This window comes from Schistocerca nitens, chromosome 2 (genome assembly GCF_023898315.1).
Source record: "Schistocerca nitens isolate TAMUIC-IGC-003100 chromosome 2, iqSchNite1.1, whole genome shotgun sequence".
Taxonomy (NCBI): Eukaryota; Metazoa; Arthropoda; class Insecta; order Orthoptera; family Acrididae; genus Schistocerca; species Schistocerca nitens.
Genome location: NC_064615.1, coordinates 201084783 through 201104752, shown reverse-complemented (window position 1 = coordinate 201104752; position 19970 = coordinate 201084783).

Here is a 19970-nt window from a genome sequence, read left to right as displayed (position 1 = left end):
CACGCTAGGTTGGCCAGTGGGCCCCTTCTGCCTGCGACTTGCGACATGCAAAACAGCTACGTATATTCTCAGCAATTTGACGGCCCCGTAGCCTCTATTCTACTTCGCAACTGTTGGTATGCGTAACTCACTGCAATCCGGCATGCACCTGGCTGTATCTTTTGCTCAAATTATTGCACCAAAACTGACTTTCCCTATCCTAAACGGTGGTGCCACTACATATCCTTTCGGCATACAATGGTTTCGGGTAATAGGGAGTTGTGGTCCCATGGGTAACACCCATTCTAATGCAAAAGTTCTTAAACCCTCCTGAAGTAAAGCATGAAGCATTGTCGCTAATCAAATACTGCAGCGACCCAAACACGCCAAATATATTTAAGTTCCAGTTCAAGAACATTAAAGGATCGGAAAACCAGGTAGCCGGTGGTCTGAGCCGCCTTTTTTCAGGAACCTGACATACAACATGATAGTCGTGAATTGGATGAAGGTAGTGCTTCCATAGGGAGAATTACTTCAGTTCTCACTAATTTTCCACAGATGTTTAAAGACATTCGGGAATATCAGGAGAAGGACGACAAGGTGCGGGAGATAAAACAAAAAATTGAAGAAGGAAAGGTGGTGACACAATACGTGCTTAGAAATGGTGTATTGTGTTGCAAGGCTCGGTATACGATGAAGGTTACAAAATTGTGGTGTCTGGGGATTTGGTGCATTTCTTTTTTAAATATTTTATGAATCGCCGGTGGGTGGCCATTTGGAATTATTTAAAACTCGTGCAAAAATTCGTCAGCATTTCATATGGATGGGAATGGTTAAAGATATTAAGCACAATGTTAGTACACGTCAGGTGTGTGCTGCTGCCAAACCAGCATAGGATGGTAGGGTTGGGTGGCTGGAATCCGTACCTGTGGACTATCCCCTTCAGAAGATGAACATCACTTTGTAGGGCCTTTACCTCGATCTAAGAAAGGTAACAAGTACATCCTAGTATGTATTGATGCCTTCACAAGGTTTACTTGGATGTATCCCATCGGGCTATCCTTCCAGTCTTACGAGGACGTGCAAGGACTCAGCTGAGCGCCTGGTTATCAGTCTCTAAGAAAAACTGTGTATTTTCCAGGTAATACCGAAATTTCTCCATGCCAAATAATACCGCAAGCACATCCAGCTCGTAAATAGAATAGTTCTTTTCTAAATGGTTCAACGCATGCGAAGCGTAGGCAACAGGGCTCCTTCCTTCATCTCCTTCCTGAAGAAGGACCGCCCCCAGCCCCTTATTTGAGGCGTCAGTCTGAAGTAGAAACGGAGCATTGAAATCTGGAAGCGCGAGTACTGGTGCTGACGCCAAGGACTGTTTCAGGGATTCCCACATGGCTTCCTGCGAAGGACCCCACGCAAATTTTTGCCCCTTCTTACGTAAGGCATTCAACGGGGCCGCCTTCTCCGCCAACCCCGGAATGAACTTACGGAAGAAATTAGTTACCCTGATACACTTCGCAAGCTCCTTCACATTTCTGCTTTATAGCTCACATCCATTCCTCAGCAATGGTTATCCCCTCCGGAGAGACCACATGACCAAGGAAGTGCAAAGATTCACAAGCACACTTTACCTTGACTGGATTCACCGTAAGACCTGCCTTCGTTAACCTCACTAAAACCTCCCTTAAATGTTGATAATGTTCCTGCATGGAATTACTATGAACTACCAAGTCGTCCAAGTACTGGTATATAAACTTAAACTTTATGTCTGAGAATATTTTGTCTAGGAGCTGAGATAGAACTGCAGCACCTGTATCCGAATGGAACCCTATTGAATTCACAAGTATTCCAATCGGTCGCGAGGGCCGTAATCGGTTTGGAAGTTTCCGCGAGCGGAATTTGATTATAAGCCTCGTTTAAAACTTAGGTGGTAAAAATCCTGCACCGCGAAACCATTCAGAACAAGAATGCAGGTCGGGAAGAGGCACTGACCGCAATACCACTTTTGTATTCACATCCCTATACTCGACCATCGGGCGATAATTCCATCAGGTTTCCGGACCAGAAATGTAGGCGCAGCATATGGCGAATTAGAGGGCCGAATTACTTCCTGATCTGACATCTCTTCAATCTTTTCCTTCAACAATTTCATTCGAGGTGGAGCCAACCTATACTGTGCTTTCTTAATAGGCACGTTATCAGATAATTCGATGTGATATTCCACGAGAGATGTCACCGCCTACCTCTCCGGCAAAACATCCGGGAATTCACTAAATAATCTCTGTATTTCCTCTTTCTCTGCTAATTCCAAATGTTCCAACCACAACCCTTTCTCTTGTCTCTTTTCGGTTTGTAAAGCCTCTTGACTAGTCACAACTGCCACAGAAACTTCCCCTTGGTGCATACAAAATTCAAAACTCTTCTCCGGTTTAAATCTGAAGCCAAATTGGCTTGCACTCCTTTCACTCACCAATCCGATCTTTTTAATAACTTCAGCTCCTAGAATGCATGTCGTGGAAAGCCTGCTTACCACTCGCATCCTCACCCTCCGCGTGAAATCCCTAATACTCAGTTTAACCTAAGCGACACCCTTCACTCTTACACTGGACTGATTTGCCGCCTTGTATTTAACTGTATCCTTTGCTACACTCCTGGAAATGGAAAAAAAGAACACATTGACACCGGTGTGTCAGACCCACCATACTTGCTCCGGACACTGCGAGAGGGCTGTACAAGCAATGATCACACGCACGGCACAGCGGACACACCAGGAACCGCGGTGTTGGCCGTCGAATGGCGCTAGCTGCGCAGCATTTGTGCACCGCCGCCGTCAGTGTCAGCCAGTTTGCCGTGGCATACGGAGCTCCATCGCAGTCTTTAACACTGGTAGCATGCCGCGACAGCGTGGACGTGAACCGTATGTGCAGTTGACGGACTTTGAGCGAGGGCGTATAGTGGGCATGCGGGAGGCCGGGTGGACGTACCGCCGAATTGCTCAACACGTGGGGCGTGAGGTCTCCACAGTACATCGATGTTGTCGCCAGTGGTCGGCGGAAGGTGCACGTGCCCGTCGACCTGGGACCGGACCGCAGCGACGCACGGATGCACGCCAAGACCGTAGGATCCTACGCAGTGCCGTAGGGGACCGCACCGCCACTTCCCAGCAAATTAGGAACACTGTTGCTCCTGGGGTATCGGCGAGGACCATTCGCAACCGTCTCCATGAAGCTGGGCTACGGTCCCGCACACCGTTAGGCCGTCTTCCGCTCACGCCCCAACATCGTGCAGCCCGCCTCCAGTGGTGTCGCGACAGGCGTGAATGGAGGGACGAATGGAGACGTGTCGTCTTCAGCGATGAGAGTCGCTTCTGCCTTGGTGCCAATGATGGTCGTATGCGTGTTTGGCGCCGTGCAGGTGAGCGCCACAATCAGGACTGCATACGACCGAGGCACACAGGGCCAACACCCGGCATCATGGTGTGGGGAGCGATCTCCTGCACTGGCCGTACGCCACTGGTGATCGTCGAGGGGACACTGAATAGTGCACGGTACATCCAAACCGTCATCGAACCCATCGTTCTACCATTCCTAGACCGGCAAGGGAACTTGCTGTTCCAACAGGACAATGCACGTCCGCATGTATCCCGTGCCACCCAACGTGCTCTAGAAGGTGTAAGTCAACTACCCTGGCCAGCTAGATCTCCGGATCTGTCCCCCATTGAGCATGTTTGGGACTGGATGAAGCGTCGTCTCACGCGTTCTGCACGTCCAGCACGAACGCTGGTCCAACTGAGGCGCCAGGTGGAAATGGCATGGCAAGCCGTTCCACAGGACTACATCCAACATCTCTACGATCGTCTCCATGGGAGAATAGCAGCCTGCATTGCTGCGAAAGGTGGATATACACTGTACTAGTGCCGACATTGTGCATGCTCTGTTGCCTGTGTCTATGTGCCTGTGGTTCTGTCAGTGTGATCATGTGATGTATCTGACCCCAGGAATGTGTCAATAAAGTTTCCCCTTCCCGGGACAATGAATTCACGGTGTTCTTATTTCAATTTCCAGGAGTGTATTTTACTCCTCTTACAAATAGCACTGTTACGGTTAAACCAATTGTCTTCGATCGCCGTAATAGCACTACCAGAGTCCAACAACGCACACACAGGTTCGTCATTCACAACACAGCATACAAATGGTAAACCCTGTTCCTGCCCTCTACTTATCGCACAAATCTCTTTCCGTTCCGTTCCTACTCTTGTTGTAATTGTCAGGACGTCTCCGGCTTACTCTTCCGACAATTCCTACTAATGTGACCTAACTTCCCACAAATCGAACACCTCATCTTACTTTCCTTTTCCCACTGCTGATTCGTAGAAGTAATTTCCTTACTATTCCTATTGTTCGCTTGAACATTCCTATTCCATTCCGCCTTATCCAGCCGGTTCTCCTGTCCGCGTAACCTTTCATAATTAATGGCCTGCCCCGCTCTCCGTGAGCCTACATACATAATAGCCTGGATGTGCCTTACTCATTCATTCAGCTGGGCAAACGTTTGCGGTGTCCTGCCCAATACTGCCCTCTGTCTATCGTCTGGTCGAAATCCTTGAACAATATGTATCACAATTTCTCTTTCGCAGTTTGGCAGGTACAAGGCTAGTGCACTGTCTCTAATTCTCTCGACAAAGTCGACAATCTTTTCATTACCCCCTGCTCTCGACCATACTCCCTATAAACTAATTCTTGCAATGCACGGGGTGGAATCAAGGTGCAAATTTTTCTTCTAAATTGTTCCAACGTTAGTATCTCCTGAATCGCGTTCAACAGGTGTTTTACTAACTCTCCCTTTACCTTTCCCACTAAGAGTTTTAAAATTTCCAAGTCCGTCATGTTAACAGCTCGCGCTTTCCGCTGAAAACCGATGATGAAATACAAAAACTCGACAATATTCTCCACCGAATCTAAACACCATTCCTTACATTCTGTAAAATAATCTTGCATGGGGAGAGGTAATTTCGAATACGGCCAACCTGAAAACGCATCCCCCCCCACACAGCGTCGCGCGTTCTGAACCGCTACACTTTCCGCCTCACTTTCCACTCCTCCGACGGGAGCCAGCCCATCGCTGATTCGCTTTAAATAATTCCTTATTACATTTCTTCTTCCCTCTCTATACCTACTAAATCGTCCACCCGATTTAGGTAATGGGCATGTCTCGCTTGTAACCTCCTAACCTGATTTCCAGTTAGTGAACCCATGTCCAAACCGTCAAAACTTTCCAATGTTTCCTCAAGCGGCGCAACTATAGCGGAAGCGGCCAAACTTACCTCTCTTTTCTCAGTAATTTTTGTCTTTACAGGGAGGTGCATATTCTTCCTTAATAATTCAAACAATTCAGTTACATTACCTTGTGGTTCCAAACCCCTCCTTTGAAGCTCGTACCTCAACTCACTTCTCCTCAATAAAGCCGCGTCCTTCACCAGATTCGATTGCATCCTGGAATAATTACAGCAATATCAGGTCCAAAGTAGGGAGCAATCTTATAATACAACCTTATTTTTGACAGTTTGAAGACACTTCCCTTCAGCTTGTCAACCACGCTCTGCTACCAATGTGCAGAATTATTTAATTGAGGGGTGACTAGACACTTCAACCAGAACAACAAACAACAGGATTAGCGTTGCCATAACTTAACAAATGGCCTCTAGTTCCCTAATGTTACCCTAACGTTACGTCAATGTCTGTTCCCAACTGGCCATGTTTGATTGGCTAATGGAGATGGGTGCCTTCAATAACTGCTTACACAACATTACTGATTTAAGTAATTTATTAATAATAGTTCACCGGAAAACAAATCTTAAAACACTTCATAGAAAGACTGATTAAATAAATATTCCTTAGGGTAATAAATTCTCAACCAATAACAGTAGCAAACAACATCACTTCCAAATAAAAACTTACAGAATCGTAATGGGGGAAAGGTACCTTACAAACTTCAAAATTCACTTTCATTTAACACGCAGATATAAGCTCACAGTTAGCATATATGGTAAATTCCTGTATTTATAACCCGCTAATCTACAGTGCAGAACTGAATTTCAAATCTATCCAGTGAGTAATCCCGATAAATGAAAATTATGTTCACAAATAAGAAATATAGTAACTTTATGACAACGTCCATCCGACATTGGCCACACTTTTACACACTCGTTAATTCCGTTGAAAAGTGACATTTACTGCTCAGTCTCCACTCAGTAAACAAACTAACACCGCATAAGTTACTGAAGGTTTTTTCACGTACCGTATTCCACTGCTTTCTTCTCCACTATCATGACATCCTTATCGTGGGCGAACATGCTACAGCACAGCGTGTTCAGGTTGGGCCCGGGCCCACGATGTCTTGTTTATCTGCCGTGGCAAAACACAGACAAAGAACACAAAAGCTTAGCTCTCTTACCACGTAGTTTGTCAAAACTTCTTACATGTGAGGCCATCTCCTCACCGTAAAGGCGTCTGATGTCAATTTTAAAAGGCTCCTCCTCAACACAGTAACATTACCTCCGCAGAAAGGGCTGCACTGCGAAATCTCCGAGAAGATCCGGACGTTGTGGTACTGAAGGCTAATAAAGGCAATTTAACTGTACTGTTACCTCGCAGTTTGTATGTGGATAAGATGTATGGTCTCCTAAATGATTCTGCCTACAGGAAGATTGATAACGATCCTACAGGACGTGTGCAACGGAAGACATCTACACTCCTGAATTCTTCCTCGTTGCCTCCAGAGACGATCAAGCGCTTAAGACCTCATGGCAGCGTACCTCCAAGACTGTACGGCATTCCGAAGGTACATAAAGACGGACTACCCTTACGGCCAATAGTGAGTAATATTGGGGCCCTCACTTACGATTTAGCCAAACATCTTGCATCCTTGCCGAGGCCATTTGTGGGCAAATGTCCACATCACATACGTAACTCGGCCGATTTTATCAACAGACTAGGGGCTCTCCGCCTAAGTACTTCTGATCTTTTAGTTAGTTCTGACGTGGTGTCTCTTTTTACAAAGGTACCTCTTGCAGACTCCTTGGCACTGATTGGCACTAAGTTTCAGGTGGGAATCACTGCTTTGTTTCGCCACGCTCTCTCCTCAACATGTTTTATGTTCAACCAAGAATATTTTGAACAGATTGACGGCGTCACGATGGGTAGCCCCTTGTCTCCCTTGGTGGCCAACCTTTTTATGGAGGATTTTGAGGAGAGAGCACTTGAATCAGCAGCCCTCAAACCAACTGTTTTTTGGAGGTTCGTGGATGACACTTTCGTAGTGTGGCCTCATGGAGAAGAAAAATTAATGGAGTTTTTAGATCACCTCAACTCCATTCATGAGAACATTAGGTTTACCATGGAATTAGAGAAAAATGGTTGCCTCCCGTTCTTGAATATGCTAGTTAGACGGAAGAGTGATGGCTCTCTGGGGCATTCGGTTTATCGAAAGCCCACACATACTGATTTGTATTTAAATTCGTCCAGCTGCCATCACCCATCACAAACAATGAGTGTACTTAAAACACTTGTACACAGAGCTCATGTAGTGTCAGATGCAGATAGTTTGCCTGAAGAGCTTGCCCATCTGAAGAGGGTTTTCAAAGAGAATGGATATTCTACCCGGCAAATTGGTAAGGCACTTGCAATTAAGCCACAGAAACAGGGAGTGGAGAAAGAAGAGAGCAAGCCTACATAATCTTTAGCTTATCTTCCCTTTGTTGGCAACATTTCCTTCAAAATTGCAAGAATCCTCCACGGCTTCGAAGTGAAAGTAATTTTCCGTCCACCATCGAAGATTTCCGACCTGCTGGGATCAGTGAAAGACGATCAGGTATTGCGGAAGGCGGGAATTTATAAAATACCTTGTCAGTGTGGCATGTCATATATAGGACAAACATTGCGAACAGTAGAAGAACGTTGCACTGAACATCAGCGCTGTACTCGCCTTTTGCAACCTAGCAAGTCTGCAATTGCTGAGCACTGCATTTCCACTGGACACTCAATGGAGTATGACAAGACAACAATTTTGGCCACAGCATCATCCTTTTGGGACTCCGTCATAAAAGAATCAGTGGAAAGTCGCATGACAGACAATCTTATCAACCGTGACAATGGCTACCAGCTAGATAATGCGTGGAACCCAGTCATCTGTAAGATCTGCTCCAGACGAAGACGGCAGAGTACTCCGATGGCCGCGGCAATTGACAACGCCGAAGACAGCTGAGTTCTGCAAATCCACCAGCGAGGGCGCTGCTGGCGGGCGGTGTGGTTCGACTCTCCATATGATTTTGACGCATGCGCGGAATACTCGCTGCACGCTATATATTACGGAACGGAGGGCGTCTTCGTCAGTCTTCGATGGCTCACCTGAGGATGGCTGGCAGTTGTCCAGTCGAAATATCGTGGATGGAAACTAACGACGACCGGCTGCAAGCCCGAAATCTTTTTGAATATTCAGTTCGCCGGGAAAATTTTAAATTTCACATCTGGTGTGTAGGTGTCTGAGATTTGTGCTCTTTATATTTTTTCATAAAGTTCTCCTGGTTTACAGGCCGCATCATATTTTAGAACGATGTGCCAATGTTTCTTTCACTGTTGCAAGTTGCTTTCATCATAGTACGTAATAAGAAGGGATACGAAGTAGGAAGACTACGTAAGAGCAGTCTTCGGGAACGCGAGTGGAGGCCGTATTTGTTAAAGGGTTGCGGTGAAGTGCTGTGCATTTTGTAACAGCCAAAGGGTAATTTTCTGTCTTCCAAATTGAGTATCGATGCTGGTCCCTGTCTCTGTGTTAATAAATCCCTCGATACCACTTTTTGTCGATATTTGTGTAATTTTCGGCTTTTGACGAGGCGCTGCCTTTTATTGTATTAATTCATTAATTCAGTTCCTTTGTTCTGTAGTATAGTTATGAAAATATTTAGTACACTTTTTGTACGAAAATATCTACATTCTGAAACACTAGTTATCCAGGTATTTTTACGTACAGCTGAAACAAAACCAGATAAAAATAATTTTTCGTGTTAATACAACTTATATTTACCACTGAAGCATCAATCTCTATTTCTCCGGTGTACAAAATTAATGTCACAGATTCGACCAATGTAACTTCCTTCAAAAATAATCTCTGGGTTAGGAGAGTCAAATGGTTCAAATGGCTCTGAGCACTACGGGACTTAACATCTTAGGTCATCAGTCCCCTAGAACTTAGAACTAACTAAACCTAACTAACCTAAGGACAGCACACACATCCATGCCCGAGGCAGGATTCGAACCTGCGACCGTAGCAGTCCCGCGGTTCCGGACTGCAGCGCCTAGAGCCGAACGGCCACCGCGGCCGGCTGCTTAGGGGAGTCTTTGGTAGTCAGTTGTTACCATGTGGCGGCAGTCAATCTGTGATAAGTTAGGCCGGCCGGTGTGGCCGAGCGGTTCTAGGCGCTTCAGTCTGGAACCGCGCGACCGCTACGGTCGCAGGTTCGAATCCTGCGTCGGGCATGGATGTGTGTGATGTCCTTAGGTTAGTCAGGTTTAAGTAGTTATAAGTTTTATGGGACTGATGACCTCAGATGTTAAGTCCCATAGTTCTTAGAGCCATTTGAACCATTTGTGATAACTTACGGTTATGGCTCCAGTCAATTAAGTTACGTCTTATTTTGCGGAATTAAAAATAAGAATCTAGTTTGAAGAATTATGTGATGGAAGGCTTGACAAGTATTATGTTTGGATTCAGGAAAGACGGCGAAAATAAATCAACAACAGTAAAAGATAATTAGTATTTCACTTATTTAAAAAAATGTAACTAACATTTCACTGAATGGTTTTTATCTTGCAAAAACAGGGTGGTCTGGTAATATGCAAGATGGGTAGTTTTTTCGCAATTTTTGTCAGTGAACTATTGTGGAACGTAGATTCTAATCTATAAAAGAAATCGCATACGAAACTTTAGGACAAACAAATCTATTGTTCCACTGTTTGGAGTCCTTATCAAGTGGGCAAGACGACAGACGTCGAAAGAATTCAGATCAGTGCTGAAATCGTAACAGATCGGTATAATTAATACAAAAAGCTGATAGTAATAGTTAGAGAACTTAAAACGGAAACCTTGGAAAAAAGGCGACTTAGTTCTCGGGAAAGCTGTTGTGTCAATCTAGAGAACCTATATGAGAAGAAGACTGTGCAACCATTACGCTTCTACCATAGTGTATGTGGCGTAGGGTTTTTGAGAATAAGATAGGAGGGACTAGGGCACGTGCAGAGGAATACAGACGGCCTTTTTTACCTCCATGAATGAGTGAGTGAAGGGATTAGGAACGAAAACCGATGATATTAGTACACTGTAGCCTCCGCCATTCACTATATAGTGGCTCACTTATCTGTTATTACAACTGTGAACGAAATAAATAACAAATCAATTTTTTTGGTGGCCATACACGTACACAGGATACGACTGAGCGACTCAGAGGGCCATAGACACGGGTTCACAGGTAGATGCCGTGTTTCTTGACTTCCGCAAGGCGTTCGATACAGTTCCCCACAGTCGTTTAATGAACAAAGTAAGAGCATATGGACTATCAGACCAATTGTGTGATTGGATTGAAGAGTTCCTAGATAACAGAACGCAGCATGTCATTCTCAATGGAGAGAAGACTTCCGAAGTAAGAGTGATTTCAGGTGTGCCGCAGGGGAGTGTCGCAGGACCGTTACTATTCACAATATACATAAATGACCTTATGGATGACATCGGAAGTTCACTGAGGCTTTTTGCGGATGATGCTGTAGTATATCGAGAGGTTGTAACAATGGAAAATTGTACTGAAATGCAGGAGGATCTGCAGCGAATTGACGCATGGTGCAGGGAATGGCAATTGAATCTCAATGTAGACAAGTGTAATGTGCTGCGAATACACAGAAAGAAAGATCCCTTATCATTTAGCTACAATATAGCAGGTCAGAAACTGGAAGCAGTTAATTCCATAAATTATCTGGGAGTACGCATTAGGAGTGATTTAAAATGGAATGATCATATAAAGTTGATCGTCGGTAAAGCATATGCCAGACTGAGATTCATTGGAAGAATCCTAAGGAAATGCAATCCGAAAACAAAGGAAGTAGGTTACAGTACCATGAGGATAAAATCAGAGAGATTAGAGCCCACACAGAGGCATACCGACTATCCTTCTTTCCACGAACAATACGAGACTGGAATAGAAGAGAGAACCGATAGAGGTACTCAAGGTACTGTCCGCCACACACCGTCAGGTGGCTTGCGGAGTATGGATGTAGATGTAGATGTAGATACCTGACACGTAAATGCACGTCGAGGGCATGCTGTAAAATGATGCACACGCCCCAGGTATCTTTACCCGACCCTCCTCCCCCCACTTCTTTCTTCTCACTTATCTGTTATTACAGCTGTGAACGAAATAAATAACAAATCAATTTTTTTGGTGGCCATACACGTACACAGGATACGACTGAGTGATGGTTGTGGGGCGGAAGGAGGGGGGGATGGTTCGAAACATACTCGACGCCTACGGCGCCAAATCAGCTAGAGCGGCCCTAGACCGCCCGGTCTGGTTTGAGCTCGTTGGGAGCTGACCTCGGCGCAGCTCGCGTGGCGGTTTGGCGTCCCCAGGAAGGCTTCCGGAGCCGGCGGCACGTGTGTTGGCAGAAGTAGGCCAGCGGCGGGTCACTGGGGCGGCGCCACGTGCGACTATCGATCGCAGCCACGCCCACCGCTCCCAGACCTGGCCCACGTGCCCAGCGATCCAAGGAACCGCCAAACAAAAGAGCCACGCGGCCGACGCCACTCCATCCAAACTTCTTCGTCGTAGAAGCAGTAAGAGCGTGAATAGCTTCGCCTTTATCTCGGTGCCCTCACGGATTTGGGAGAACGGATCAAAGAGGAACAGGGGTAACTTCTGCGTGTATGTGGACCTTGGAAGTCTTCAAACTGCTTTGCGAAACAATGACACAGCCATGTATCTAACACGAATAACATATAGGAAGTCGTTTTAGCATTATTGCAAGAAAGGCTTTCCGTTACGTTCCGATACCCCGAAGATGGAACGTGTTTCGTGTGGTTTATGAAGGAAACTTCCCAAAGGTGGTGAAACCAAGTAGTGCTCAAAGGTGTGACACAGGAGGCAACTGGAAACCATTGCTTTACAGACATTTGAAGTGTAACCACAGGACACTGAAAGAACATCGTTGCTGCACCTCGATAGGTGAGAGAACAACAACCTCTGTGAGATGTAGCAACGCGCGATTAAGCATCTTTGGGCTCAACAGTGAGTTATACGGATGCTTACTTTTGAGCCAGCGTCAACGCCGCAGTCGTTAAAATGGCGGCTACAGCTGTGGTACGTCGAGAACACACGGTCGGAGGAAGTATTCAAAAGCAATCCAAGCACTGTTTCGGATGAAAATTGAACGGTAATTCACAAGTAGCAAACGTCGTCCAAGCGTGAAGTAGCTCTGAAACATATAGTTTTACTTGAATCTCACAGCATGATTTTGTTACTACAGTTCAATAATATCTTTAGAGACGGGATATAATAAGCCAATAGTGGCATCTCAATCCATACTGCTTAGCGAATGCCATTCAACCGGTCATCGAATAAAACTAATTATGAAGCAATCCAACATCGACGATGGGAGCAGTAATTGCCAAGAAACTGAGCACGCAAGAGATCTCCAGGTGGGTACTGCTCATGAAGGTGAGAAGCACAAATATAAAACATTCTAGAAATCTGAGAGAGGAACGTTAGATGTTTAGTTTTTAGGGAAATTGGAGAATCTGTAAAGAGAAATAAGCAAGCCGTAGTCAGTCGTACTAGAACACTCCAGGGTAGCCGAGAGTGCTAACGCGCTGCTTCCTGGACACGGGTAGGCGCGCTGGCCACGGATCGAATCCGCCCAGCGGATTAACGACGAGGGCCGGTGTGCCAGCCAGCCTGCCCGGATGTGGTTTTTAGGCGGTTTTCCACATCCCGCTAGGTGAATGCCGCGCTGGTCCCCACGTTCCGCCTCAGTTCACGGCTCGCAGACCTCTGAATACATTCGCATTATTACATGGATTACACTAGACATAGACAGTTGGGGTACACTAACTGGACAGGAAGGGCATCCGACCACCCCTTAAAATTAACATTCCACATCTGATTAACCAGCAGACCCCAAAAATCGGGATTAATGCTTGGAAAGAGAGAGAGAGAGAGACAGTCGTACTAAAGACTAGTGAAGCAAAATGGAATGGAGACACAGACTTCCAGGGAGATAGTTTTACTGGCTGAACATTAATAAAATATAATAGAGGTGTTCGTTCTTTCCGCGCGCTATTCGAGATTGGAATAATAGAGAACTGAATGTGGTTCGATGAACCCTCTGCCAGGCACTTGAATGTGATTTGCGGAGTATGCATGCAGATGTAGATGCAGAAACAGATGAACTGCAGGTACGGATTTCTGCCTGGAAATGGAGGAAAAAAGGTCCCTCGAACGTGTGACCGTAAATGTATCATTGCCACCTCGTGCCGTGTGTTGCTTGTGTGTTGCAGACTGCGCGACTGGCGCAGCGTTCTGTAATCACCAGAAGCGTTCGGTATTCATGTCAGGAATTGGCCGAGAGGCGTTTGTGTACGGCCAAACAGATGGAAACGGTGAAGAGATTCAAATGGCTCTGAGCACTATGCGACTTAACTTCTGAAGTCATCAGTCGCCTAGAACTTAGAACTAATTAAACCTAACTAACCTAAGGACATCAAACACATCCAATCCCGAGGCAGGATTCGAACCTGCGACCGTAGCGGTCGCTCGGCTCCAGACTGAAGCGCCTAGAACCGCACGGCCACTACGGCCGGCAAACGGTCAAGAGACAGCAAGGCTACACCAATACATATTCCCTCACAGACACCAACCTCATCACACAACATTTCAAGCCCTTTTTGAGCGTTTGTGTGATCGTGAGTCCTTTCAAACGAACGTGCTGGGAATCGGCGAATTATAATTGCACCAGATTTGGCGGACCGGGCTCTGCCTCCCGACAGTTTGCATCTGCTTGGCCGTACACAAACACCATGTCGGCTTGTTTCTGACAAGAATACCGGACCATTCTGCTGCTTACAGTACGCTGCGTCAATCACATAGCCTACAACACACAAGGAACACACGACACATGTTCAGAGCAACTGTCATTCGTCAGCGCCATCTACCGTGACAACGACGCAATTCTGGACACGTATTCATAGGACGTTTTTCCTCAATTTACAGTCAGGAATCTGTCCCTGCAGTTGGTTGGTTTTATTAACATTCGCCGGCCGGGGTGGCCGAGCGGTCCTAGGCGATACAGTGTGGAACCGCGCGACCGCTACGGTCGCAGGTTCGAATTCTGCCTCGGGCATGGATGTGTGAGATGTCCTTAGGTTAGTTAGGTTTAAGTAGTTCTCAGTTCTAGGGGACTGATGACCTCAGAAGTTTTTGAACCATTAATGTTCACCCTGCAGAGTAATGGGGGTCAAAGTGCGTCGCGTAGTCAGCATGCGGCACGAATCGAGGGCTCGTGCCGCACGCGGTATTTTAAGCAATAATATCCAGCTAGCGACTAAGAGCCGAATCCACAAAAGTCAACTAATGTTAAGAGCTTCTCAAGTGAGTGGTTTTCCTGCTCAGTAAAAAAAAAAATAGTACTTACAGAGACAGTAATATAAGTGCTTAATTTTAATTGACGTCGGTGAGCTAACTGAAGTCGACCGCCAACCTCAGCGGATTGGTGTGGGGGGCTGCGCGGCCACTGCGGGGTTAGTGGACGTGAGAACGGGATTTTTTTTTTTTTGTTTCTGTTCCAGTGCTCAAAATATAAGGACGTGTGTGCCTCATACCGATCAGCTGCTGTGTCACGGAAGTCACGCGAATTCGTGCATGCTCAGTTACAGAGACGGTCAGTTTCAAGTGCGGTACATACACTCCTGGAAATTGAAATAAGAACACCGTGAATTCATTGTCCCAGGAAGGGGAAACTTTATCGACACATTCCTGGGGTCAGATACATCACATGATCACACTGACAGAACCACAGGCACATAGACACAGGCAACAGAGCATGCACAATGTCGGCACTAGTACAGTGTATATCCACCTTTCGCAGCAATGCAGGCTGCTATTCTCCCATGGAGACGATCGTAGAGATGCTGGATGTAGTCCTGTGGAACGGCTTGCCATGCCATTTCCACCTGGCGCCTCAGTTGGACCAGCGTTCGTGCTGGACGTGCAGACCGCGTGAGACGACGCTTCATCCAGTCCCAAACATGCTCAATGGGGGACAGATCCGGAGATCTTGCTGGCCAGGGTAGTTGACTTACACCTTCTAGAGCACGTTGGGTGGCACGGGATACATGCGGACGTGCATTGTCCTGTTGGAACAGCAAGTTCCCTTGCCGGTCTAGGAATGGTAGAACGATGGGTTCGATGACGGTTTGGATGTACCGTGCACTATTCAGTGTCCCCTCGACGATCACCAGTGGTGTACGGCCAGTGTAGGAGATCGCTCCCCACACCATGATGCCGGGTGTTGGCCCTGTGTGCCTCGGTCGTATGCAGTCCTGATTGTGGCGCTCACCTGCACGGCGCCAAACACGCATACGACCATCATTGGCACCAAGGCAGAAGCGACTCTCATCGCTGAAGACGACACGTCTCCATTCGTCCCTCCATTCACGCCTGTCGCGACACCACTGGAGGCGGGCTGCACGATGTTGGGGCGTGAGCGGAAGACGGCCTAACGGTGTGCGGGACCGTAGCCCAGCTTCATGGAGACGGTTGCGAATGGTCCTCGCCGATACCCCAGGAGCAACAGTATCCCTAATTTGCTGGGAAGTGGCGGTGCGGTCCCCTACGGCACTGCGTAGGATCCTACGGTGCATCCGTGCGTCGCTGCGGTCCGGTCCCAGGTCGACGGGCACGTGCACCTTCCGCCGACCACTGGCGACAACATCGATGTACTGTGGAGACCTCACGCCCCACGTGTTGAGCAATTCGGCGGTACGTCCACCCGGCCTCCCGCATGCCCACTATACGCCCTCGCTCAAAGTCCGTCAACTGCACATACGGTTCACGTCCACGCTGTCGCGGCATGCTACCAGTGTTAAAGACTGCGATGGAGCTCCGTATGCCACGGCAAACTGGCTGACACTGACGACGGCGGTGCATAAATGCTGCGCAGCTAGCGCCATTCGACGGCCAACACCGCGGTTCCTGGTGTGTCCGCTGTGCCGTGCGTGTGATCATTGCTTGTACAGCCCTCTCGCAGTGTCCGGAGCAAGTATGGTGGGTCTGACACACCGGTGTCAATGTGTTGTTTTTTCCATTTCCAGGAGTGTATTTGTAGCAAGGAATGTGAAACAAGATCGAGGCTATTATAATACAATGCCAATCAGTAGAAGAAAAATGATATTCAAAACATTTAGTAAACATCTGTGACCGTGTCTCCTATTTCATCATCCATTCAAATACAGGTGCAGCAACTGTTATTAAGCAATGAATCAGCCGTTCACGCAGACAACACAACGACACTTAGTCAGGCAATTACAGTATCACAACTTTAAGGTCGCTGGGGGTGGCAGCTATCTGAAACAGAGAGCAGGCCAGAGGCCAACTTATCGCGTTCTTACTGTAGCTCGTCTACTGAGGGCTCGTAACATTCCGTATTATGTAAGTTAACAATTAACAATAAGATCGGTACATGTGCAGCCCGAGGTGCCATCTAATAATATCAGTAATTGGCTCTTGAGCAAAAATGTTTGACAGTCACTGTTATTGATTGGTAACAACAATAATGTAACATGTACTGGTATCATTACGAAAACAGAGGTAGGTAACATGATGAAGTATTTTGAACAACGCGGTGACGGAAGTATGCTTACGATCATTCTAACTACGTCAGCATCAATTACCAATACATAAGTTTACAGAATGACATTGCAAGCTTATGAATTACAGGCACTGATAAAAATGACAAGGCGATGAGAATTTCGTAGTATGGGGCAAGGAATACTGCTACTTTGAAAGCGAAATAACGCATGACGAAAGAATTAAGGAGGACATAAGCAGCGGACTAGCACGGGCAAAGGGAACATTTATCGTCAAAAAAGAACTTGTTAGTATGAAATATAGGATTTAATTTAAGGAAGAAATTTCTGAGAATCTACGTTTGGAGCACAACTTTATATGGAAATGAATCACGGATTGTGTGAAAACAAGAAAAGAAGATCATCGAAGCATCTGAAATGGGATGCAATAGACGGACACCGACAGCTAAGTGGACTACTGATAGGAAATTACAATATTCAGAAAACAATCAGTGGGGACAGGTATGTGTGGAAAATAGAAACTACTTGAACTGTAGGGAACCATAGAAGGCAAAACTGTAGGGGAAGGCAGACTGGAATGTATCCAACAAAAAATTTCTGAGGGTGGAGGGTGTAAATTGTACTCTGAGATGAAGAGGTTACCAGAGGGGAGAAACTAGTGGCGAGCCACATCAAACCACTCAGAACGCCCACAAAAAAAAAAAAAAAAATAAAATAAAATAAAATAAAAAATAGATTGGACCGTTATAGCGAGGGAAATGGAAGATGAAGTTACTGACGAATGATGTCTAGGGGAAAGGAATGAGAGGGGAGTGAGACTTTTGATAGTTATGCCAGCTAATATCATTTCCCAAAGAAGTAGGCCTATATTTGGAAAAGACCACGAGACACAGGGAGACATAAGTTAGACAAAGGTGCAGAATTGAGAACCGAGGGGCAGAGACAGATTTAGATCATAACACAGCAGTCAAGAACAAGGGGTATATTCTGAACTGGGATTCTGAAAATTCAGGACAGACTGACAAAGTGGAAATCCGTGAACCAGTGAAAAGCGTCCTAAGTTAAGCATCGATAGTAAAGCATTAGAAGAGGAGTGGAACAGAATAAAGAAAAAAATAAGAAGGCAGTGATGGAAACCATAGATAGAGTGAATACAAGGGAAAGGTCTGAGTGACTCATGAATAAATATACACTGCCAAAAGAAGATACCTGGAAAGACGTCGTCGATTTTGATCCGATGACGGGTTGTGCAAGCTGGGGAATAATGGATGTTTCAGCTGCCGACAATTCTTCCGGGTTGTACGGCCGTGGTCCATGGAACTCTTCTATCCCTGACGTTTCGTCCAAAGCTACGTTGGACATCTTCGGAGGTGCTCCTGGTTGTGCTGAATCTTGCCGACTGACGAGTCGGACGTCGAAGAACGGGCGTGGTCTGGATTTCATGTGATAGCAGAGATGAACTTAGTCAAGGATAAAATATAACTATCGATCATAGTACGTCAAAGGTAAAAACTTATCGATTCTGTAGCGCCACTGTCCATATATCGCTGAGTTTTATAGCTTCTTCTTTTCTGTTAAAATTATCACGATGTTTGTATGTTTCCATGGCTTCTCTATATAGCCGTGGCTAATAAACTCCTGGAAATGGAAAAAAGAACACATTGACACCGGTGTGTCAGACCCACCATACTTGCTCCGGACACTGCGAGAGGGCTGTACAAGCAATGATCACACGCACGGCACAGCGGACACACCAGGAACCGCGGTGTTGGCCGTCGAATGGCGCTAGCTGCGCAGCATTTGTGCACCGCCGCCGTCAGTGTCAGCCAGTTTGCCGTGGCATACGGAGCTCCATCGCAGTCTTTAACACTGGTAGCATGCCGCGACAGCGTGGACGTGAACCGTATGTGCAGTTGACGGACTTTGAGCGAGGGCGTATAGTGGGCATGCGGGAGGCCGGGTGGACGTACCGCCGAATTGCTCAACACGTGGGGCGTGAGGTCTCCACAGTACATCGATGTTGTCGCCAGTGGCCGGCGGAAGGTGCACGTGCCCGTCGACCTGGGACCGGACCGCAGCGACGCACGGATGCACGCCAAGACCGTAGGATCCTACGCAGTGCCGTAGGGGACCGCACCGCCACTTCCCAGCAAATTAGGGACACTGTTGCTCCTGGGGTATCGGCGAGGACCATTCGCAACCGTCTCCATGAAGCTGGGCTACGGTCCCGCACACCGTTAGGCCGTCTTCCGCTCACGCCCCAACATCGTGCAGCCCGCCTCCAGTGGTGTCGCGACAGGCGTGAATGGAGGGACGAATGGAGACGTGTCGTCTTCAGCGATGAGAGTCGCTTCTGCCTTGGTGCCAATGATGGTCGTATGCGTGTTTGGCGCCGTGCAGGTGAGCGCCACAATCAGGACTGCATATGACCGAGGCACACAGGGCCAACACCCGGCATCATGGTGTGGGGAGCGATCTCATACACTGGCCGTACACCACTGGTGATCGTCGAGGGACACTGAATAGTGCACGGTACATCCAAACCGTCATCGAACCCATCGTTCTACCATTCCTAGACCGGCAAGGGAACTTGCTGTTCCAACAGGACAATGCACGTCCGCATGTATCCCGTGCCACCCAACGTGCTCTAGAAGGTGTAAGTCAACTACCCTGGCCAGCAAGATCTCCGGATCTGTCCCCCATTGAGCATGTTTGGGACTGGATGAAGCGTCGTCTCACGCGGTCTGCACGTCCAGCACGAACGCTGGTCCAACTGAGGCGCCAGGTGGAAATGGCATGGCAAGCCGTTCCACAGGACTACATCCAGCATCTCTACGATCGTCTCCATGGGAGAATAGCAGCCTGCATTGCTGCGAAAGGTGGATATACACTGTACTAGTGCCGACATTGTTCATGCTCTGTTGCCTGTGTCTATGTGCCTGTGGTTCTGTCAGTGTGATCATGTGATGTATCTGACCCCAGGAATGTGTCAATAAAGTTTCCCCTTCCCGGGACAATGAATTCACGGTGTTCTTATTTCAATTTCCAGGAGTGTAGTTCGTCATAGTACATCAAATATCAGTTTCCGA